This window comes from Setaria viridis, chromosome 8 (genome assembly GCF_005286985.2).
Source record: "Setaria viridis chromosome 8, Setaria_viridis_v4.0, whole genome shotgun sequence".
Lineage (NCBI taxonomy): Eukaryota > Viridiplantae > Streptophyta > Magnoliopsida > Poales > Poaceae > Setaria > Setaria viridis.
Genome location: NC_048270.2, coordinates 24,329,459 through 24,345,880, shown reverse-complemented (window position 1 = coordinate 24,345,880; position 16,422 = coordinate 24,329,459). Strand labels below are relative to the sequence as shown.

At 55.6% G+C, this 16,422-nt stretch overlaps 47 non-coding genes and 4 pseudogenes across 47 annotated transcripts; all 51 read right to left on the bottom strand.

Annotated features, from left to right (window-relative positions):
* Nucleotides 1–183: 183 nt before the first annotated feature.
* Nucleotides 184–302, bottom strand: LOC140220412 (5S ribosomal RNA). The gene has a single exon (XR_011896365.1). It is a non-coding gene; the product is annotated as a 5S ribosomal RNA (ribosomal RNA).
* Nucleotides 303–500: 198 nt separating this feature from the next.
* LOC140220923 (5S ribosomal RNA) lies at nucleotides 501–619 on the bottom strand. Its single transcript, XR_011896812.1, has one exon. It is a non-coding gene; the product is annotated as a 5S ribosomal RNA (ribosomal RNA).
* Nucleotides 620–816: 197 nt separating this feature from the next.
* Nucleotides 817–935, bottom strand: LOC140220922 (5S ribosomal RNA). The gene has a single exon (XR_011896811.1). It is a non-coding gene; the product is annotated as a 5S ribosomal RNA (ribosomal RNA).
* A 208-nt stretch (nucleotides 936–1,143) lies between these two features.
* On the bottom strand, nucleotides 1,144–1,262 carry LOC140220921 (5S ribosomal RNA). The gene has a single exon (XR_011896810.1). It is a non-coding gene; the product is annotated as a 5S ribosomal RNA (ribosomal RNA).
* A 208-nt stretch (nucleotides 1,263–1,470) lies between these two features.
* Nucleotides 1,471–1,589, bottom strand: LOC140220920 (5S ribosomal RNA). Its single transcript, XR_011896809.1, has one exon. It is a non-coding gene; the product is annotated as a 5S ribosomal RNA (ribosomal RNA).
* A 198-nt stretch (nucleotides 1,590–1,787) lies between these two features.
* On the bottom strand, nucleotides 1,788–1,906 carry LOC140220531 (5S ribosomal RNA). Its single transcript, XR_011896484.1, has one exon. It is a non-coding gene; the product is annotated as a 5S ribosomal RNA (ribosomal RNA).
* Nucleotides 1,907–2,114: 208 nt separating this feature from the next.
* On the bottom strand, nucleotides 2,115–2,233 carry LOC140220919 (5S ribosomal RNA). Its single transcript, XR_011896808.1, has one exon. It is a non-coding gene; the product is annotated as a 5S ribosomal RNA (ribosomal RNA).
* A 208-nt stretch (nucleotides 2,234–2,441) lies between these two features.
* Nucleotides 2,442–2,560, bottom strand: LOC140220375 (5S ribosomal RNA). Its single transcript, XR_011896328.1, has one exon. It is a non-coding gene; the product is annotated as a 5S ribosomal RNA (ribosomal RNA).
* Nucleotides 2,561–2,758: 198 nt separating this feature from the next.
* On the bottom strand, nucleotides 2,759–2,877 carry LOC140220918 (5S ribosomal RNA). The gene has a single exon (XR_011896807.1). It is a non-coding gene; the product is annotated as a 5S ribosomal RNA (ribosomal RNA).
* Nucleotides 2,878–3,075: 198 nt separating this feature from the next.
* On the bottom strand, nucleotides 3,076–3,194 carry LOC140220917 (5S ribosomal RNA). The gene has a single exon (XR_011896806.1). It is a non-coding gene; the product is annotated as a 5S ribosomal RNA (ribosomal RNA).
* A 208-nt stretch (nucleotides 3,195–3,402) lies between these two features.
* Nucleotides 3,403–3,521, bottom strand: LOC140220916 (5S ribosomal RNA). The gene has a single exon (XR_011896805.1). It is a non-coding gene; the product is annotated as a 5S ribosomal RNA (ribosomal RNA).
* Nucleotides 3,522–3,719: 198 nt separating this feature from the next.
* Nucleotides 3,720–3,838, bottom strand: LOC140220915 (5S ribosomal RNA). Its single transcript, XR_011896804.1, has one exon. It is a non-coding gene; the product is annotated as a 5S ribosomal RNA (ribosomal RNA).
* A 184-nt stretch (nucleotides 3,839–4,022) lies between these two features.
* Nucleotides 4,023–4,141, bottom strand: LOC140220914 (5S ribosomal RNA). The gene has a single exon (XR_011896803.1). It is a non-coding gene; the product is annotated as a 5S ribosomal RNA (ribosomal RNA).
* Nucleotides 4,142–4,339: 198 nt separating this feature from the next.
* On the bottom strand, nucleotides 4,340–4,458 carry LOC140220913 (5S ribosomal RNA). The gene has a single exon (XR_011896802.1). It is a non-coding gene; the product is annotated as a 5S ribosomal RNA (ribosomal RNA).
* Nucleotides 4,459–4,666: 208 nt separating this feature from the next.
* LOC140220374 (5S ribosomal RNA) lies at nucleotides 4,667–4,785 on the bottom strand. Its single transcript, XR_011896327.1, has one exon. It is a non-coding gene; the product is annotated as a 5S ribosomal RNA (ribosomal RNA).
* Nucleotides 4,786–4,982: 197 nt separating this feature from the next.
* Nucleotides 4,983–5,101, bottom strand: LOC140220912 (5S ribosomal RNA). The gene has a single exon (XR_011896801.1). It is a non-coding gene; the product is annotated as a 5S ribosomal RNA (ribosomal RNA).
* Nucleotides 5,102–5,299: 198 nt separating this feature from the next.
* LOC140220555 (5S ribosomal RNA) lies at nucleotides 5,300–5,418 on the bottom strand. The gene has a single exon (XR_011896507.1). It is a non-coding gene; the product is annotated as a 5S ribosomal RNA (ribosomal RNA).
* A 198-nt stretch (nucleotides 5,419–5,616) lies between these two features.
* LOC140220573 (5S ribosomal RNA) lies at nucleotides 5,617–5,760 on the bottom strand (annotated as a pseudogene).
* A 198-nt stretch (nucleotides 5,761–5,958) lies between these two features.
* LOC140220436 (5S ribosomal RNA) lies at nucleotides 5,959–6,077 on the bottom strand. Its single transcript, XR_011896389.1, has one exon. It is a non-coding gene; the product is annotated as a 5S ribosomal RNA (ribosomal RNA).
* A 198-nt stretch (nucleotides 6,078–6,275) lies between these two features.
* On the bottom strand, nucleotides 6,276–6,419 carry LOC140220572 (5S ribosomal RNA; annotated as a pseudogene).
* A 208-nt stretch (nucleotides 6,420–6,627) lies between these two features.
* LOC140221068 (5S ribosomal RNA) lies at nucleotides 6,628–6,746 on the bottom strand. Its single transcript, XR_011896959.1, has one exon. It is a non-coding gene; the product is annotated as a 5S ribosomal RNA (ribosomal RNA).
* A 198-nt stretch (nucleotides 6,747–6,944) lies between these two features.
* LOC140220911 (5S ribosomal RNA) lies at nucleotides 6,945–7,063 on the bottom strand. Its single transcript, XR_011896800.1, has one exon. It is a non-coding gene; the product is annotated as a 5S ribosomal RNA (ribosomal RNA).
* Nucleotides 7,064–7,271: 208 nt separating this feature from the next.
* Nucleotides 7,272–7,390, bottom strand: LOC140220373 (5S ribosomal RNA). The gene has a single exon (XR_011896326.1). It is a non-coding gene; the product is annotated as a 5S ribosomal RNA (ribosomal RNA).
* A 197-nt stretch (nucleotides 7,391–7,587) lies between these two features.
* On the bottom strand, nucleotides 7,588–7,706 carry LOC140220910 (5S ribosomal RNA). The gene has a single exon (XR_011896799.1). It is a non-coding gene; the product is annotated as a 5S ribosomal RNA (ribosomal RNA).
* Nucleotides 7,707–7,904: 198 nt separating this feature from the next.
* Nucleotides 7,905–8,023, bottom strand: LOC140220435 (5S ribosomal RNA). The gene has a single exon (XR_011896388.1). It is a non-coding gene; the product is annotated as a 5S ribosomal RNA (ribosomal RNA).
* Nucleotides 8,024–8,221: 198 nt separating this feature from the next.
* Nucleotides 8,222–8,365, bottom strand: LOC140220571 (5S ribosomal RNA; annotated as a pseudogene).
* Nucleotides 8,366–8,573: 208 nt separating this feature from the next.
* On the bottom strand, nucleotides 8,574–8,692 carry LOC140221067 (5S ribosomal RNA). The gene has a single exon (XR_011896958.1). It is a non-coding gene; the product is annotated as a 5S ribosomal RNA (ribosomal RNA).
* A 198-nt stretch (nucleotides 8,693–8,890) lies between these two features.
* LOC140220909 (5S ribosomal RNA) lies at nucleotides 8,891–9,009 on the bottom strand. Its single transcript, XR_011896798.1, has one exon. It is a non-coding gene; the product is annotated as a 5S ribosomal RNA (ribosomal RNA).
* Nucleotides 9,010–9,217: 208 nt separating this feature from the next.
* On the bottom strand, nucleotides 9,218–9,336 carry LOC140220372 (5S ribosomal RNA). The gene has a single exon (XR_011896325.1). It is a non-coding gene; the product is annotated as a 5S ribosomal RNA (ribosomal RNA).
* A 197-nt stretch (nucleotides 9,337–9,533) lies between these two features.
* LOC140220371 (5S ribosomal RNA) lies at nucleotides 9,534–9,652 on the bottom strand. Its single transcript, XR_011896324.1, has one exon. It is a non-coding gene; the product is annotated as a 5S ribosomal RNA (ribosomal RNA).
* A 197-nt stretch (nucleotides 9,653–9,849) lies between these two features.
* Nucleotides 9,850–9,968, bottom strand: LOC140220908 (5S ribosomal RNA). The gene has a single exon (XR_011896797.1). It is a non-coding gene; the product is annotated as a 5S ribosomal RNA (ribosomal RNA).
* Nucleotides 9,969–10,166: 198 nt separating this feature from the next.
* On the bottom strand, nucleotides 10,167–10,285 carry LOC140220434 (5S ribosomal RNA). The gene has a single exon (XR_011896387.1). It is a non-coding gene; the product is annotated as a 5S ribosomal RNA (ribosomal RNA).
* A 198-nt stretch (nucleotides 10,286–10,483) lies between these two features.
* LOC140220907 (5S ribosomal RNA) lies at nucleotides 10,484–10,602 on the bottom strand. The gene has a single exon (XR_011896796.1). It is a non-coding gene; the product is annotated as a 5S ribosomal RNA (ribosomal RNA).
* Nucleotides 10,603–10,800: 198 nt separating this feature from the next.
* On the bottom strand, nucleotides 10,801–10,919 carry LOC140220906 (5S ribosomal RNA). The gene has a single exon (XR_011896795.1). It is a non-coding gene; the product is annotated as a 5S ribosomal RNA (ribosomal RNA).
* Nucleotides 10,920–11,127: 208 nt separating this feature from the next.
* Nucleotides 11,128–11,246, bottom strand: LOC140220370 (5S ribosomal RNA). Its single transcript, XR_011896323.1, has one exon. It is a non-coding gene; the product is annotated as a 5S ribosomal RNA (ribosomal RNA).
* A 198-nt stretch (nucleotides 11,247–11,444) lies between these two features.
* LOC140220432 (5S ribosomal RNA) lies at nucleotides 11,445–11,563 on the bottom strand. The gene has a single exon (XR_011896385.1). It is a non-coding gene; the product is annotated as a 5S ribosomal RNA (ribosomal RNA).
* A 198-nt stretch (nucleotides 11,564–11,761) lies between these two features.
* LOC140220570 (5S ribosomal RNA) lies at nucleotides 11,762–11,905 on the bottom strand (annotated as a pseudogene).
* A 198-nt stretch (nucleotides 11,906–12,103) lies between these two features.
* Nucleotides 12,104–12,222, bottom strand: LOC140220501 (5S ribosomal RNA). The gene has a single exon (XR_011896453.1). It is a non-coding gene; the product is annotated as a 5S ribosomal RNA (ribosomal RNA).
* A 198-nt stretch (nucleotides 12,223–12,420) lies between these two features.
* On the bottom strand, nucleotides 12,421–12,539 carry LOC140221060 (5S ribosomal RNA). Its single transcript, XR_011896951.1, has one exon. It is a non-coding gene; the product is annotated as a 5S ribosomal RNA (ribosomal RNA).
* Nucleotides 12,540–12,737: 198 nt separating this feature from the next.
* Nucleotides 12,738–12,856, bottom strand: LOC140220905 (5S ribosomal RNA). The gene has a single exon (XR_011896794.1). It is a non-coding gene; the product is annotated as a 5S ribosomal RNA (ribosomal RNA).
* A 198-nt stretch (nucleotides 12,857–13,054) lies between these two features.
* LOC140220904 (5S ribosomal RNA) lies at nucleotides 13,055–13,173 on the bottom strand. The gene has a single exon (XR_011896793.1). It is a non-coding gene; the product is annotated as a 5S ribosomal RNA (ribosomal RNA).
* A 198-nt stretch (nucleotides 13,174–13,371) lies between these two features.
* LOC140220903 (5S ribosomal RNA) lies at nucleotides 13,372–13,490 on the bottom strand. Its single transcript, XR_011896792.1, has one exon. It is a non-coding gene; the product is annotated as a 5S ribosomal RNA (ribosomal RNA).
* A 199-nt stretch (nucleotides 13,491–13,689) lies between these two features.
* LOC140220443 (5S ribosomal RNA) lies at nucleotides 13,690–13,808 on the bottom strand. The gene has a single exon (XR_011896396.1). It is a non-coding gene; the product is annotated as a 5S ribosomal RNA (ribosomal RNA).
* Nucleotides 13,809–14,007: 199 nt separating this feature from the next.
* LOC140220902 (5S ribosomal RNA) lies at nucleotides 14,008–14,126 on the bottom strand. The gene has a single exon (XR_011896791.1). It is a non-coding gene; the product is annotated as a 5S ribosomal RNA (ribosomal RNA).
* A 198-nt stretch (nucleotides 14,127–14,324) lies between these two features.
* Nucleotides 14,325–14,443, bottom strand: LOC140220901 (5S ribosomal RNA). Its single transcript, XR_011896790.1, has one exon. It is a non-coding gene; the product is annotated as a 5S ribosomal RNA (ribosomal RNA).
* Nucleotides 14,444–14,651: 208 nt separating this feature from the next.
* Nucleotides 14,652–14,770, bottom strand: LOC140220369 (5S ribosomal RNA). Its single transcript, XR_011896322.1, has one exon. It is a non-coding gene; the product is annotated as a 5S ribosomal RNA (ribosomal RNA).
* Nucleotides 14,771–14,968: 198 nt separating this feature from the next.
* LOC140220376 (5S ribosomal RNA) lies at nucleotides 14,969–15,087 on the bottom strand. The gene has a single exon (XR_011896329.1). It is a non-coding gene; the product is annotated as a 5S ribosomal RNA (ribosomal RNA).
* Nucleotides 15,088–15,285: 198 nt separating this feature from the next.
* LOC140220426 (5S ribosomal RNA) lies at nucleotides 15,286–15,404 on the bottom strand. Its single transcript, XR_011896379.1, has one exon. It is a non-coding gene; the product is annotated as a 5S ribosomal RNA (ribosomal RNA).
* A 198-nt stretch (nucleotides 15,405–15,602) lies between these two features.
* Nucleotides 15,603–15,721, bottom strand: LOC140221059 (5S ribosomal RNA). Its single transcript, XR_011896950.1, has one exon. It is a non-coding gene; the product is annotated as a 5S ribosomal RNA (ribosomal RNA).
* Nucleotides 15,722–15,919: 198 nt separating this feature from the next.
* Nucleotides 15,920–16,038, bottom strand: LOC140220900 (5S ribosomal RNA). The gene has a single exon (XR_011896789.1). It is a non-coding gene; the product is annotated as a 5S ribosomal RNA (ribosomal RNA).
* A 208-nt stretch (nucleotides 16,039–16,246) lies between these two features.
* LOC140220368 (5S ribosomal RNA) lies at nucleotides 16,247–16,365 on the bottom strand. The gene has a single exon (XR_011896321.1). It is a non-coding gene; the product is annotated as a 5S ribosomal RNA (ribosomal RNA).
* Between the last annotated feature and the right edge of the window lie 57 nt (nucleotides 16,366–16,422).

Genomic DNA, 16,422 nt, shown 5'->3' with positions numbered 1-16,422 from the left:
CTCCTTGCTCTTATGCCCGCACCTCGACGCGCCGCCCGAGCCGCGTGGGCCCCGCATCCAAGGTCCTCCGTGCGGGTCGCCTCACCGTTTTATCCGTCCGACCACGAGCGCACGAGGAAAAGCCCGAAAATGTCCGAGGAATGTGGCGAAATGGAAGGACAGAACAATAATAATAAAAAAAAAGGAATGCAACACGAGGACTTCCCAGGAGGTCACCCATCCTACTACTACTCTCGCCCAAGCACGCTTAACTTCGGAGTTCTGATGGGATCCGGTGCTTTAGTGCTGGTATGATCGCATCCGACATACTAGCCACTCTCCTTGCTCTTATGCCCGCACCTCGACGCGCCGCCCGAGCCGCGTGGGCCCCGCATCCAAGGTCCTCCGTGCGGGTCGCCTCACCGTTTTATCCGTCCGACCACGAGCGCACGAGGAAAAGCCCGAAAATGTCCGAGGAATGCGGCGAAATGGAAGGACAGAACAATAATAATAAAAAAAAAGGAATGCAACACGAGGACTTCCCAGGAGGTCACCCATCCTAGTACTACTCTCGCCCAAGCACGCTTAACTTCGGAGTTCTGATGGGATCCGGTGCTTTAGTGCTGGTATGATCGCATCCGACATACTAGCCACTCTCCTTGCTCTTATGCCCGCACCTCGACGCGCCGCCCGAGCCGCGTGGGCCCCGCATCCAAGGTCCTCCGTGCGGGTCGCCTCACCGTTTTATCCGTCCGACCACGAGCGCACGAGGAAAAGCCCGAAAATGTCCGAGGAATGCGGCGAAATGGAAGGACAGAACAATAATAATAAAAAAAAGGAATGCAACACGAGGACTTCCCAGGAGGTCACCCATCCTAGTACTACTCTCGCCCAAGCACGCTTAACTTCGGAGTTCTGATGGGATCCGGTGCTTTAGTGCTGGTATGATCGCATCCGACATACTAGCCACTCTCCTTGCTCTTATGCCCGCACCTCGACGCGCCGCCCGAGCCGCGTGGGCCCCGCATCCAAGGTCCTCCGTGCGGGTCGCCTCACCGTTTTATCCGTCCGACCACGAGCGCACGAGGAAAAGCCCGAAAATGTCCGAGGAATGCGGCGAAATGGAAGGACAGAAGAACCCCGAAAAATAATAATAAAAAAAAAGGAATGCAACACGAGGACTTCCCAGGAGGTCACCCATCCTAGTACTACTCTCGCCCAAGCACGCTTAACTTCGGAGTTCTGATGGGATCCGGTGCTTTAGTGCTGGTATGATCGCATCCGACATACTAGCCACTCTCCTTGCTCTTATGCCCGCACCTCGACGCGCCGCCCGAGCCGCGTGGGCCCCGCATCCAAGGTCCTCCGTGCGGGTCGCCTCACCGTTTTATCCGTCCGACCACGAGCGCACGAGGAAAAGCCCGAAAATGTCCGAGGAATGCGGCGAAATGGAAGGACAGAACAACCCCGAAAAATAATAATAAAAAAAAAGGAATGCAACACGAGGACTTCCCAGGAGGTCACCCATCCTAGTACTACTCTCGCCCAAGCACGCTTAACTTCGGAGTTCTGATGGGATCCGGTGCTTTAGTGCTGGTATGATCGCATCCGACATACTAGCCACTCTCCTTGCTCTTATGCCCGCACCTCGACGCGCCGCCCGAGCCGCGTGGGCCCCGCATCCAAGGTCCTCCGTGCGGGTCGCCTCACCGTTTTATCCGTCCGACCACGAGCGCACGAGGAAAAGCCCGAAAATGTCCGAGGAATGCGGCGAAATGGAAGGACAGAACAATAATAATAAAAAAAAAGGAATGCAACACGAGGACTTCCCAGGAGGTCACCCATCCTAGTACTACTCTCGCCCAAGTACGCTTAACTTCGAAGTTCTGATGGGATCCGGTGCTTTAGTGCTGGTATGATCGCATCCGACATACTAGCCACTCTCCTTGCTCTTATGCCCGCACCTCGACGCGCCGCCCGAGCCGCGTGGGCCCCGCATCCAAGGTCCTCCGTGCGGGTCGCCTCACCGTTTTATCCGTCCGACCACGAGCGCACGAGGAAAAGCCCGAAAATGTCCGAGGAATGCGGCGAAATGGAAGGACAGAAGAACCCCGAAAAATAATAATAAAAAAAAAGGAATGCAACACGAGGACTTCCCAGGAGGTCACCCATCCTAGTACTACTCTCGCCCAAGCACGCTTAACTTCGGAGTTCTGATGGGATCCGGTGCTTTAGTGCTGGTATGATCGCATCCGACATACTAGCCACTCTCCTTGCTCTTATGCCCGCACCTCGACGCGCCGCCCGAGCCGCGTGGGCCCCGCATCCAAGGTCCTCCGTGCGGGTCGCCTCACCGTTTTATCCGTCCGACCACGAGCGCACGAGGAAAAGCCCGAAAATGTCCGAGGAATGCGGCGAAATGGAAGGACAGAACAACCCCGAAAAATAATAATAAAAAAAAAGGAATGCAACACGAGGACTTCCCAGTAGGTCACCCATCCTAGTACTACTCTCGCCCAAGCACGCTTAACTTCGGAGTTCTGATGGGATCCGGTGCTTTAGTGCTGGTATGATCGCATCCGACATACTAGCCACTCTCCTTGCTCTTATGCCCGCACCTCGACGCGCCGCCCGAGCCGCGTGGGCCCCGCATCCAAGGTCCTCCGTGCGGGTCGCCTCACCGTTTTATCCGTCCGACCACGAGCGCACGAGGAAAAGCCCGAAAATGTCCGAGGAATGCGGCGAAATGGAAGGACAGAACAATAATAATAAAAAAAAAGGAATGCAACACGAGGACTTCCCAGGAGGTCACCCATCCTAGTACTACTCTCGCCCAAGCACGCTTAACTTCGGAGTTCTGATGGGATCCGGTGCTTTAGTGCTGGTATGATCGCATCCGACATACTAGCCACTCTCCTTGCTCTTATGCCCGCACCTCGACGCGCCGCCCGAGCCGCGTGGGCCCCGCATCCAAGGTCCTCCGTGCGGGTCGCCTCACCGTTTTATCCGTCCGACCACGAGCGCACGAGGAAAAGCCCGAAAATGTCCGAGGAATGCGGCGAAATGGAAGGACAGAACAATAATAATAAAAAAATAGGAATGCAACACGAGGACTTCCCAGGAGGTCACCCATCCTAGTACTACTCTCGCCCAAGCACGCTTAACTTCGGAGTTCTGATGGGATCCGGTGCTTTAGTGCTGGTATGATCGCATCCGACGTACTAGCCACTCTCCTTGCTCTTATGCCCGCACCTCGACGCGCCGCCCGAGCCGCGTGGGCCCCGCATCCAAGGTCCTCCGTGCGGGTCGCCTCACCGTTTTATCCGTCCGACCACGAGCGCACGAGGAAAAGCCCGAAAATGTCCGAGGAATGCGGCGAAATGGAAGGACAGAAGAACCCCGAAAAATAATAATAAAAAAAAAGGAATGCAACACGAGGACTTCCCAGGAGGTCACCCATCCTAGTACTACTCTCGCCCAAGCACGCTTAACTTCGGAGTTCTGATGGGATCCGGTGCTTTAGTGCTGGTATGATCGCATCCGACATACTAGCCACTCTCCTTGCTCTTATGCCCGCACCTCGACGCGCCGCCCGAGCCGCGTGGGCCCCGCATCCAAGGTCCTCCGTGCGGGTCGCCTCACCGTTTTATCCGTCCGACCACGAGCGCACGAGGAAAAGCCCGAAAATGTCCGAGGAATGCGGCGAAATGGAAGGACAGAACAATAATAATAAAAAAAAAGGAATGCAACACGAGGACTTCCCAGGAGGTCACCCATCCTAGTACTACTCTCGCCCAAGCACGCTTAACTTCGGAGTTCTGATGGGATCCGGTGCTTTAGTGCTGGTATGATCGCATCCGACATACTAGCCACTCTCCTTGCTCTTATGCCCGCACCTCGACGCGCCGCCCGAGCCGCGTGGGCCCCGCATCCAAGGTCCTCACCGTTTTATCCGTCCGACCACGAGCGCACGAGGAAAAGCCCGAAAATGTCCGAGGAATGCGGCGAAATGGAAGGACAGAACAATAATAATAAAAAAAAAAGGAATGCAACACGAGGACTTCCCAGGAGGTCACCCATCCTAGTACTACTCTCGCCCAAGCACGCTTAACTTCGGAGTTCTGATGGGATCCGGTGCTTTAGTGCTGGTATGATCGCATCCGACATACTAGCCACTCTCCTTGCTCTTATGCCCGCACCTCGACGCGCCGCCCGAGCCGCGTGGGCCCCGCATCCAAGGTCCTCCGTGCGGGTCGCCTCACCGTTTTATCCGTCCGACCACGAGCGCACGAGGAAAAGCCCGAAAATGTCCGAGGAATGCGGCGAAATGGAAGGACAGAACAATAATAATAAAAAAAAAGGAATGCAACACGAGGACTTCCCAGGAGGTCACCCATCCTAGTACTACTCTCGCCCAAGCACGCTTAACTTCGGAGTTCTGATGGGATCCGGTGCTTTAGTGCTGGTATGATCGCATCCGACATACTAGCCACTCTCCTTGCTCTTATGCCCGCACCTCGACGCGCCGCCCGAGCCGCGTGGGCCCCGCATCCAAGGTCCTCCGTGCGGGTCGCCTCACCGTTTTATCCGTCCGACCACGAGCGCACGAGGAAAAGCCCGAAAATGTCCGAGGAATGCGGCGAAATGGAAGGACAGAAGAACCCCGAAAAATAATAATAAAAAAAAAGGAATGCAACACGAGGACTTCCCAGTAGGTCACCCATCCTAGTACTACTCTCGCCCAAGCACGCTTAACTTCGGAGTTCTGATGGGATCCGGTGCTTTAGTGCTGGTATGATCGCATCCGACATACTAGCCACTCTCCTTGCTCTTATGCCCGCACCTCGACGCGCCGCCCGAGCCGCGTGGGCCCCGCATCCAAGGTCCTCCGTGCGGGTCGCCTCACCGTTTTATCCGTCCGACCACGAGCGCACGAGGAAAAGCCCGAAAATGTCCGAGGAATGCGGCGAAATGGAAGGACAGAACAATAATAATAAAAAAAAGGAATGCAACACGAGGACTTCCCAGGAGGTCACCCATCCTAGTACTACTCTCGCCCAAGCACGCTTAACTTCGGAGTTCTGATGGGATCCGGTGCTTTAGTGCTGGTATGATCGCATCCGACATACTAGCCACTCTCCTTGCTCTTATGCCCGCACCTCGACGCGCCGCCCGAGCCGCGTGGGCCCCGCATCCAAGGTCCTCCGTGCGGGTCGCCTCACCGTTTTATCCGTCCGACCACGAGCGCACGAGGAAAAGCCCGAAAATGTCCGAGGAATGCGGCGAAATGGAAGGACAGAACAATAATAATAATAAAAAAGGAATGCAACACGAGGACTTCCCAGGAGGTCACCCATCCTAGTACTACTCTCGCCCAAGCACGCTTAACTTCGGAGTTCTGATGGGATTCGGTGCTTTAGTCCTGGTATGATCGCATCCGACATACTAGCCACTCTCCTTGCTCTTATGCCCGCACCTCGACGCGCCGCCCGAGCCGCGTGGGCCCCGCATCCAAGGTCCTCCGTGCGGGTCGCCTCACCGTTTTATCCGTCCGACCACGAGCGCACGAGGAAAAGCCCGAAAATGTCCGAGGAATGCGGCGAAATGGAAGGACAGAACAATAATAATAAAAAAAAAGGAATGCAACACGAGGACTTCCCAGGAGGTCACCCATCCTAGTACTACTCTCGCCCAAGCACGCTTAACTTCGGAGTTCCCAAGCACGCTTAACTTCGGAGTTCTGATGGGATCCGGTGCTTTAGTGCTGGTATGATCGCATCCGACATACTAGCCACTCTCCTTGCTCTTATGCCCGCACCTCGACGCGCCGCCCGAGCCGCGTGGGCCCCGCATCCAAGGTCCTCCGTGCGGGTCGCCTCACCGTTTTATCCGTCCGACCACGAGCGCACGAGGAAAAGCCCGAAAATGTCCGAGGAATGCGGCGAAATGGAAGGACAGAACAATAATAATAATAAAAAAGGAATGCAACACGAGGACTTCCCAGGAGGTCACCCATCCTAGTACTACTCTCGCCCAAGCACGCTTAACTTCGGAGTTCTGATGGGATCCGGTGCTTTAGTCCTGGTATGATCGCATCCGACATACTAGCCACTCTCCTTGCTCTTATGCCCGCACCTCGACGCGCCGCCCGAGCCGCGTGGGCCCCGCATCCAAGGTCCTCCGTGCGGGTCGCCTCACCGTTTTATCCGTCCGACCACGAGCGCACGAGGAAAAGCCCGAAAATGTCCGAGGAATGCGGCGAAATGGAAGGACAGAACAATAATAATAAAAAAAAAGGAATGCAACACGAGGACTTCCCAGGAGGTCACCCATCCTAGTACTACTCTCGCCCAAGCACGCTTAACTTCGGAGTTCCCAAGCACGCTTAACTTCGGAGTTCTGATGGGATCCGGTGCTTTAGTGCTGGTATGATCGCATCCGACATACTAGCCACTCTCCTTGCTCTTATGCCCGCACCTCGACGCGCCGCCCGAGCCGCGTGGGCCCCGCATCCAAGGTCCTCCGTGCGGGTCGCCTCACCGTTTTATCCGTCCGACCACGAGCGCACGAGGAAAAGCCCGAAAATGTCCGAGGAATGCGGCGAAATGGAAGGACAGAAGAACCCCGAAAAATAATAATAAAAAAAAAGGAATGCAACACGAGGACTTCCCAGGAGGTCACCCATCCTAGTACTACTCTCGCCCAAGCACGCTTAACTTCGGAGTTCTAATGGGATCCGGTGCTTTAGTGCTGGTATGATCGCATCCGACATACTAGCCACTCTCCTTGCTCTTATGCCCGCACCTCGACGCGCCGCCCGAGCCGCGTGGGCCCCGCATCCAAGGTCCTCCGTGCGGGTCGCCTCACCGTTTTATCCGTCCGACCACGAGCGCACGAGGAAAAGCCCGAAAATGTCCGAGGAATGCGGCGAAATGGAAGGACAGAACAATAATAATAAAAAAAAAGGAATGCAACACGAGGACTTCCCAGGAGGTCACCCATCCTAGTACTACTCTCGCCCAAGCACGCTTAACTTCGGAGTTCTGATGGGATCCGGTGCTTTAGTGCTGGTATGATCGCATCCGACATACTAGCCACTCTCCTTGCTCTTATGCCCGCACCTCGACGCGCCGCCCGAGCCGCGTGGGCCCTGCATCCAAGGTCCTCCGTGCGGGTCGCCTCACCGTTTTATCCGTCCGACCACGAGCGCACGAGGAAAAGCCCGAAAATGTCCGAGGAATGCGGCGAAATGGAAGGACAGAAGAACCCCGAAAAATAATAATAAAAAAAAAGGAATGCAACACGAGGACTTCCCAGTAGGTCACCCATCCTAGTACTACTCTCGCCCAAGCACGCTTAACTTCGGAGTTCTGATGGGATCCGGTGCTTTAGTGCTGGTATGATCGCATCCGACATACTAGCCACTCTCCTTGCTCTTATGCCCGCACCTCGACGCGCCGCCCGAGCCGCGTGGGCCCCGCATCCAAGGTCCTCCGTGCGGGTCGCCTCACCGTTTTATCCGTCCGACCACGAGCGCACGAGGAAAAGCCCGAAAATGTCCGAGGAATGCGGCGAAATGGAAGGACAGAACAATAATAATAATAAAAAGGAATGCAACACGAGGACTTCCCAGGAGGTCACCCATCCTAGTACTACTCTCGCCCAAGCACGCTTAACTTCGGAGTTCTGATGGGATCCGGTGCTTTAGTGCTGGTATGATCGCATCCGACATACTAGCCACTCTCCTTGCTCTTATGCCCGCACCTCGACGCGCCGCCCGAGCCGCGTGGGCCCCGCATCCAAGGTCCTCCGTGCGGGTCGCCTCACCGTTTTATCCGTCCGACCACGAGCGCACGAGGAAAAGCCCGAAAATGTCCGAGGAATGCGGCGAAATGGAAGGACAGAACAATAATAATAATAAAAAAGGAATGCAACACGAGGACTTCCCAGGAGGTCACCCATCCTAGTACTACTCTCGCCCAAGCACGCTTAACTTCGGAGTTCTGATGGGATCCGGTGCTTTAGTCCTGGTATGATCGCATCCGACATACTAGCCACTCTCCTTGCTCTTATGCCCGCACCTCGACGCGCCGCCCGAGCCGCGTGGGCCCCGCATCCAAGGTCCTCCGTGCGGGTCGCCTCACCGTTTTATCCGTCCGACCACGAGCGCACGAGGAAAAGCCCGAAAATGTCCGAGGAATGCGGCGAAATGGAAGGACAGAACAATAATAATAAAAAAAAAGGAATGCAACACGAGGACTTCCCAGGAGGTCACCCATCCTAGTACTACTCTCGCCCAAGCACGCTTAACTTCGGAGTTCCCAAGCACGCTTAACTTCGGAGTTCTGATGGGATCCGGTGCTTTAGTGCTGGTATGATCGCATCCGACATACTAGCCACTCTCCTTGCTCTTATGCCCGCACCTCGACGCGCCGCCCGAGCCGCGTGGGCCCCGCATCCAAGGTCCTCCGTCCGGGTCGCCTCACCGTTTTATCCGTCCGACCACGAGCGCACGAGGAAAAGCCCGAAAATGTCCGAGGAATGCGGCGAAATGGAAGGACAGAAGAACCCCGAAAAATAATAATAAAAAAAAAGGAATGCAACACGAGGACTTCCCAGGAGGTCACCCATCCTAGTACTACTCTCGCCCAAGCACGCTTAACTTCGGAGTTCTAATGGGATCCGGTGCTTTAGTGCTGGTATGATCGCATCCGACATACTAGCCACTCTCCTTGCTCTTATGCCCGCACCTCGACGCGCCGCCCGAGCCGCGTGGGCCCCGCATCCAAGGTCCTCCGTGCGGGTCGCCTCACCGTTTTATCCGTCCGACCACGAGCGCACGAGGAAAAGCCCGAAAATGTCCGAGGAATGCGGCGAAATGGAAGGACAGAACAATAATAATAAAAAAAAAGGAATGCAACACGAGGACTTCCCAGGAGGTCACCCATCCTAGTACTACTCTCGCCCAAGCACGCTTAACTTCGGAGTTCTGATGGGATCCGGTGCTTTAGTGCTGGTATGATCGCATCCGACATACTAGCCACTCTCCTTGCTCTTATGCCCGCACCTCGACGCGCCGCCCGAGCCGCGTGGGCCCCGCATCCAAGGTCCTCCGTGCGGGTCGCCTCACCGTTTTATCCGTCCGACCACGAGCGCACGAGGAAAAGCCCGAAAATGTCCGAGGAATGCGGCGAAATGGAAGGACAGAAGAACCCCGAAAAATAATAATAAAAAAAAAGGAATGCAACACGAGGACTTCCCAGTAGGTCACCCATCCTAGTACTACTCTCGCCCAAGCACGCTTAACTTCGGAGTTCTGATGGGATCCGGTGCTTTAGTGCTGGTATGATCGCATCCGACATACTAGCCACTCTCCTTGCTCTTATGCCCGCACCTCGACGCGCCGCCCGAGCCGCGTGGGCCCCGCATCCAAGGTCCTCCGTGCGGGTCGCCTCACCGTTTTATCCGTCCGACCACGAGCGCACGAGGAAAAGCCCGAAAATGTCCGAGGAATGCGGCGAAATGGAAGGAGAGAACAATAATAATAAAAAAAAGGAATGCAACACGAGGACTTCCCAGTAGGTCACCCATCCTAGTACTACTCTCGCCCAAGCACGCTTAACTTCGGAGTTCTGATGGGATCCGGTGCTTTAGTGCTGGTATGATCGCATCCGACATACTAGCCACTCTCCTTGCTCTTATGCCCGCACCTCGACGCGCCGCCCGAGCCGCGTGGGCCCCGCATCCAAGGTCCTCCGTGCGGGTCGCCTCACCGTTTTATCCGTCCGACCACGAGCGCACGAGGAAAAGCCCGAAAATGTCCGAGGAATGCGGCGAAATGGAAGGAGAGAACAATAATAATAAAAAAAAGGAATGCAACACGAGGACTTCCCAGGAGGTCACCCATCCTAGTACTACTCTCGCCCAAGCACGCTTAACTTCGGAGTTCTGATGGGATCCGGTGCTTTAGTGCTGGTATGATCGCATCCGACATACTAGCCACTCTCCTTGCTCTTATGCCCGCACCTCGACGCGCCGCCCGAGCCGCGTGGGCCCCGCATCCAAGGTCCTCCGTGCGGGTCGCCTCACCGTTTTATCCGTCCGACCACGAGCGCACGAGGAAAAGCCCGAAAATGTCCGAGGAATGCGGCGAAATGGAAGGACAGAACAATAATAATAATAAAAAAGGAATGCAACACGAGGACTTCCCAGGAGGTCACCCATCCTAGTACTACTCTCGCCCAAGCACGCTTAACTTCGGAGTTCTGATGGGATCCGGTGCTTTAGTCCTGGTATGATCGCATCCGACATACTAGCCACTCTCCTTGCTCTTATGCCCGCACCTCGACGCGCCGCCCGAGCCGCGTGGGCCCCGCATCCAAGGTCCTCCGTGCGGGTCGCCTCACCATTTTATCCGTCCGACCACGAGCGCACGAGGAAAAGCCCGAAAATGTCCGAGGAATGCGGCGAAATGGAAGGACAGAACAATAATAATAAAAAAAAAGGAATGCAACACGAGGACTTCCCAGGAGGTCACCCATCCTAGTACTACTCTCGCCCAAGCACGCTTAACTTCGGAGTTCTGATGGGATCCGGTGCTTTAGTGCTGGTATGATCGCATCCGACATACTAGCCACTCTCCTTGCTCTTATGCCCGCACCTCGACGCGCCGCCCGAGCCGCGTGGGCCCCGCATCCAAGGTCCTCCGTGCGGGTCGCCTCACCGTTTTATCCGTCCGACCACGAGCGCACGAGGAAAAGCCCGAAAATGTCCGAGGAATGCGGCGAAATGGAAGGACAGAACAATAATAATAAAAAAAAAGGAATGCAACACGAGGACTTCCCAGGAGGTCACCCATCCTAGTACTACTCTCGCCCAAGCACGCTTAACTTCGGAGTTCTGATGGGATCCGGTGCTTTAGTGCTGGTATGATCGCATCCGACATACTAGCCACTCTCCTTGCTCTTATGACCGAACCTCGACGCGCCGCCCGAGCCGCGTGGGCCCCGCATCCAAGGTCCTCCGTGCGGGTCGCCTCACCGTTTTATCCGTCCGACCACGAGCGCACGAGGAAAAGCCCGAAAATGTCCGAGGAATGCGGCGAAATGGAAGGACAGAAGAACCCCGAAAAATAATAATAAAAAAAAAGGAATGCAACACGAGGACTTCCCAGTAGGTCACCCATCCTAGTACTACTCTCGCCCAAGCACGCTTAACTTCGGAGTTCTGATGGGATCCGGTGCTTTAGTGCTGGTATGATCGCATCCGACATACTAGCCACTCTCCTTGCTCTTATGCCCGCACCTCGACGCGCCGCCCGAGCCGCGTGGGCCCCGCATCCAAGGTCCTCCGTGCGGGTCGCCTCACCGTTTTATCCGTCCGACCACGAGCGCACGAGGAAAAGCCCGAAAATGTCCGAGGAATGCGGCGAAATGGAAGGACAGAACAATAATAATAAAAAAAAAGGAATGCAACACGAGGACTTCCTAGGAGGTCACCCATCCTAGTACTACTCTCGCCCAAGCACGCTTAACTTCGGAGTTCTAATGGGATCCGGTGCTTTAGTGCTGGTATGATCGCATCCGACATACTAGCCACTCTCCTTGCTCTTATGCCCGCACCTCGACGCGCCGCCCGAGCCGCGTGGGCCCCGCATCCAAGGTCCTCCGTGCGGGTCGCCTCACCGTTTTATCCGTCCGACCACGAGCGCACGAGGAAAAGCCCGAAAATGTCCGAGGAATGCGGCGAAATGGAAGGACAGAACAATAATAATAAAAAAAAAGGAATGCAACACGAGGACTTCCCAGGAGGTCACCCATCCTAGTACTACTCTCGCCCAAGCACGCTTAACTTCGGAGTTCCCAAGCACGCTTAACTTCGGAGTTCTGATGGGATCCGGTGCTTTAGTGCTGGTATGATCGCATCCGACATACTAGCCACTCTCCTTGCTCTTATGCCCGCACCTCGACGCGCCGCCCGAGCCGCGTGGGCCCCGCATCCAAGGTCCTCCGTGCGGGTCGCCTCACCGTTTTATCCGTCCGACCACGAGCGCACGAGGAAAAGCCCGAAAATGTCCGAGGAATGCGGCGAAATGGAAGGACAGAACAATAATAATAATAAAAAAGGAATGCAACACGAGGACTTCCCAGGAGGTCACCCATCCTAGTACTACTCTCGCCCAAGCACGCTTAACTTCGAAGTTCTGATGGGATCCGGTGCTTTAGTGCTGATATGATCGCATCCGACATACTAGCCACTCTCCTTGCTCTTATGCCCGCACCTCGACGCGCCGCCCGAGCCGCGTGGGCCCCGCATCCAAGGTCCTCCGTGCGGGTCGCCTCACCGTTTTATCCGTCCGACCACGAGCGCACGAGGAAAAGCCCGAAAATGTCCGAGGAATGCGGCGAAATGGAAGGACAGAACAATAATAATAAAAAAAAAGGAATGCAACACGAGGACTTCCCAAGAGGTCACCCATCCTAGTACTACTCTCGCCCAAGCACGCTTAACTTCGGAGTTCTGATGGGATCCGGTGCTTTAGTGCTGGTATGATCGCATCCGACATACTAGCCACTCTCCTTGCTCTTATGCCCGCACCTCGACGCGCCGCCCGAGCCGCGTGGGCCCCGCATCCAAGGTCCTCCGTGCGGGTCGCCTCACCGTTTTATCCGTCCGACCACGAGCGCACGAGGAAAAGCCCGAAAATGTCCGAGGAATGCGGCGAAATGGAAGGACAGAACAATAATAATAAAAAAAAAGGAATGCAACACGAGGACTTCCCAGGAGGTCACCCATCCTAGTACTACTCTCGCCCAAGCACGCTTAACTTCGGAGTTCTGATGGGATCCGGTGCTTTAGTGCTGGTATGATCGCATCCGACATACTAGCCACTCTCCTTGCTCTTATGCCCGCACCTCGACGCGCCGCCCGAGCCGCGTGGGCCCCGCATCCAAGGTCCTCCGTGCGGGTCGCCTCACCGTTTTATCCGTCCGACCACGAGCGCACGAGGAAAAGCCCGAAAATGTCCGAGGAATGCGGCGAAATGGAAGGACAGAACAATAATAATAATAAAAAAGGAATGCAACACGAGGACTTCCCAGGAGGTCACCCATCCTAGTACTACTCTCGCCCAAGCACGCTTAACTTCGGAGTTCTGATGGGATCCGGTGCTTTAGTGCTGGTATGATCGCATCCGACATACTAGCCACTCTCCTTGCTCTTATGCCCGCACCTCGACGCGCCGCCCGAGCCGCGTGGGCCCCGCATCCAAGGTCCTCCGTGCGGGTCGCCTCACCGTTTTATCCGTCCGACCACGAGCGCACGAGGAAAAGCCCGAAAATGTCCGAGGAATGCGGCGAAATGGAAGGACAGAACAATAATAATAAAAAAAAAGGAATGCAACACGAGGACTTCCCAGGAGGTCACCCATCCTAGTACTACTCTCGCCCAAGCACGCTTAACTTCGGAGTTCTGATGGGATCCGGTGCTTTAGTGCTGGTATGATCGCATCCGACATACTAGCCACTCTCCTTGCTCTTATGCCCGCACCTCGACGCGCCGCCCGAGCCGCGTGGGCCCCGCATCCAAGGTCCTCCGTGCGGGTCGCCTCACCGTTTTATCCGTCCGACCACGAGCGCACGAGGAAAAGCCCGAAAATGTCCGAGGAATGCGGCGAAATGGAAGGACAGAACAATAATAATAAAAAAAAAAGGAATGCAACACGAGGACTTCCCAGGAGGTCACCCATCCTAGTACTACTCTCGCCCAAGCGCGCTTAACTTCGGAGTTCTGATGGGATCCGGTGCTTTAGTGCTGGTATGATCGCATCCGACATACTAGCCACTCTCCTTGCTCTTATGCCCGCACCTCGACGCGCCGCCCGAGCCGCGTGGGCCCCGCATCCAAGGTCCTCCGTGCGGGTCGCCTCACCGTTTTATCCGTCCGACCACGAGCGCACGAGGAAAAGCCCGAAAATGTCCGAGGAATGCGGCGAAATGGAAGGACAGAACAATAATAATAAAAAAAAAAGGAATGCAACACGAGGACTTCCCAGGAGGTCACCCATCCTAGTACTACTCTCGCCCAAGCACGCTTAACTTCGGAGTTCTGATGGGATCCGGTGCTTTAGTGCTGGTATGATCGCATCCGACATACTAGCCACTCTCCTTGCTCTTATGCCCGCACCTCGACGCGCCGCCCGAGCCGCGTGGGCCCCGCATCCAAGGTCCTCCGTGCGGGTCGCCTCACCGTTTTATCCGTCCGACCACGAGCGCACGAGGAAAAGCCCGAAAATGTCCGAGGAATGCGGCGAAATGGAAGGACAGAACAATAATAATAAAAAAAAAGGAATGCAACACGAGGACTTCCCAGGAGGTCACCCATCCTAGTACTACTCTCGCCCAAGCACGCTTAACTTCGGAGTTCTGATGGGATCCGGTGCTTTAGTGCTGGTATGATCGCATCCGACATACTAGCCACTCTCCTTGCTCTTATGCCCGAACCTCGACGCGCCGCCCGAGCCGCGTGGGCCCCGCATCCAAGGTCCTCCGTGCGGGTCGCCTCACCGTTTTATCCGTCCGACCACGAGCGCACGAGGAAAAGCCCGAAAATGTCCGAGGAATGCGGCGAAATGGAAGGACAGAAGAACCCCGAAAAATAATAATAAAAAAAAAGGAATGCAACACGAGGACTTCCCAGTAGGTCACCCATCCTAGTACTACTCTCGCCCAAGCACGCTTAACTTCGGAGTTCTGATGGGATCCGGTGCTTTAGTGCTGGTATGATCGCATCCGACATACTAGCCACTCTCCTTGCTCTTATGCCCGCACCTCGACGCGCCGCCCGAGCCGCGTGGGCCCCGCATCCAAGGTCCTCCGTGCGGGTCGCCTCACCGTTTTATCCGTCCGACCACGAGCGCACGAGGAAAAGCCCGAAAATGTCCGAGGAATGCGGCGAAATGGAAGGACAGAACAATAATAATAAAAAAAAAGGAATGCAACACGAGGACTTCCTAGGAGGTCACCCATCCTAGTACTACTCTCGCCCAAGCACGCTTAACTTCGGAGTTCTGATGGGATCCGGTGCTTTAGTGCTGGTATGATCGCATCCGACATACTAGCCACTCTCCTTGCTCTTATGCCCGCACCTCGACGCGCCGCCCGAGCCGCGTGGGCCCCGCATCCAAGGTCCTCCGTGCGGGTCGCCTCACCGTTTTATCCGTCCGACCACGAGCGCACGAGGAAAAGCCCGAAAATGTCCGAGGAATGCGGCGAAATGGAAGGACAGAACAATAATAATAATAAAAAAGGAATGCAACACGAGGACTTCCCAGGAGGTCACCCATCCTAGTACTACTCTCGCCCAAGCACGCTTAACTTCGAAGTTCTGATGGGATCCGGTGCTTTAGTGCTGGTATGATCGCATCCGACATACTAGCCACTCTCCTTGCTCTTATGCCCGCACCTCGACGCGCCGCCCGAGCCGCGTGGGCCCCGCATCCAAGGTCCTCCGTGCGGGTCGCCTCACCGTTTTATCCGTCCGACCACGAGCGCACGAGGAAAAGCCCGAAAATGTCCGAGGAATGCGGCGAAATGGAAGGACAGAACAATAATAATAAAAAAAAAGGAATGCAACACGAGGACTTCCCAAGAGGTCACCCATCCTAGTACTACTCTCGCCCAAGCACGCTTAACTTCGGAGTTCTGATGGGATCCGGTGCTTTAGTGCTGGTATGATCGCATCCGACATACTAGCCACTCTCCTTGCTCTTATGCCCGCACCTCGACGCGCCGCCCGAGCCGCGTGGGCCCCGCATCCAAGGTCCTCCGTGCGGGTCGCCTCACCGTTTTATCCGTCCGACCACGAGCGCACGAGGAAAAGCCCGAAAATGTCCGAGGAATGCGGCGAAATGGAAGGACAGAACAATAATAATAAAAAAAAAGGAATGCAACACGAGGACTTCCCAGGAGGTCACCCATCCTAGTACTACTCTCGCCCAAGCACGCTTAACTTCGGAGTTCTGATGGGATCCGGTGCTTTAGTGCTGGTATGATCGCATCCGACATACTAGCCACTCTCCTTGCTCTTATGCCCGCACCTCGACGCGCCGCCCGAGCCGCGTGGGCCCCGCATCCAAGGTCCTCCGTGCGGGTCGCCTCACCGTTTTATCCGTCCGACCACGAGCGCACGAGGAAAAGCCCGAAAATGTCCGAGGAATGCGGCGAAATGGAAGGACAGAAGAACCCCGAAAAATAATAATAAAAAAAAAGGAATGCAACACGAGGACTTCCCAGTAGGTCACCCATCCTAGTACTACTCTCGCCCAAGCACGCTTAACTTCGGAGTTCTGATGGGATCCGGTGCTTTAGTGCTGGTATGATCGCATCCGACATACTAGCCACTCTCCTTGCTCTTATGCCCGCACCTCGACGCGCCGCCCGAGCC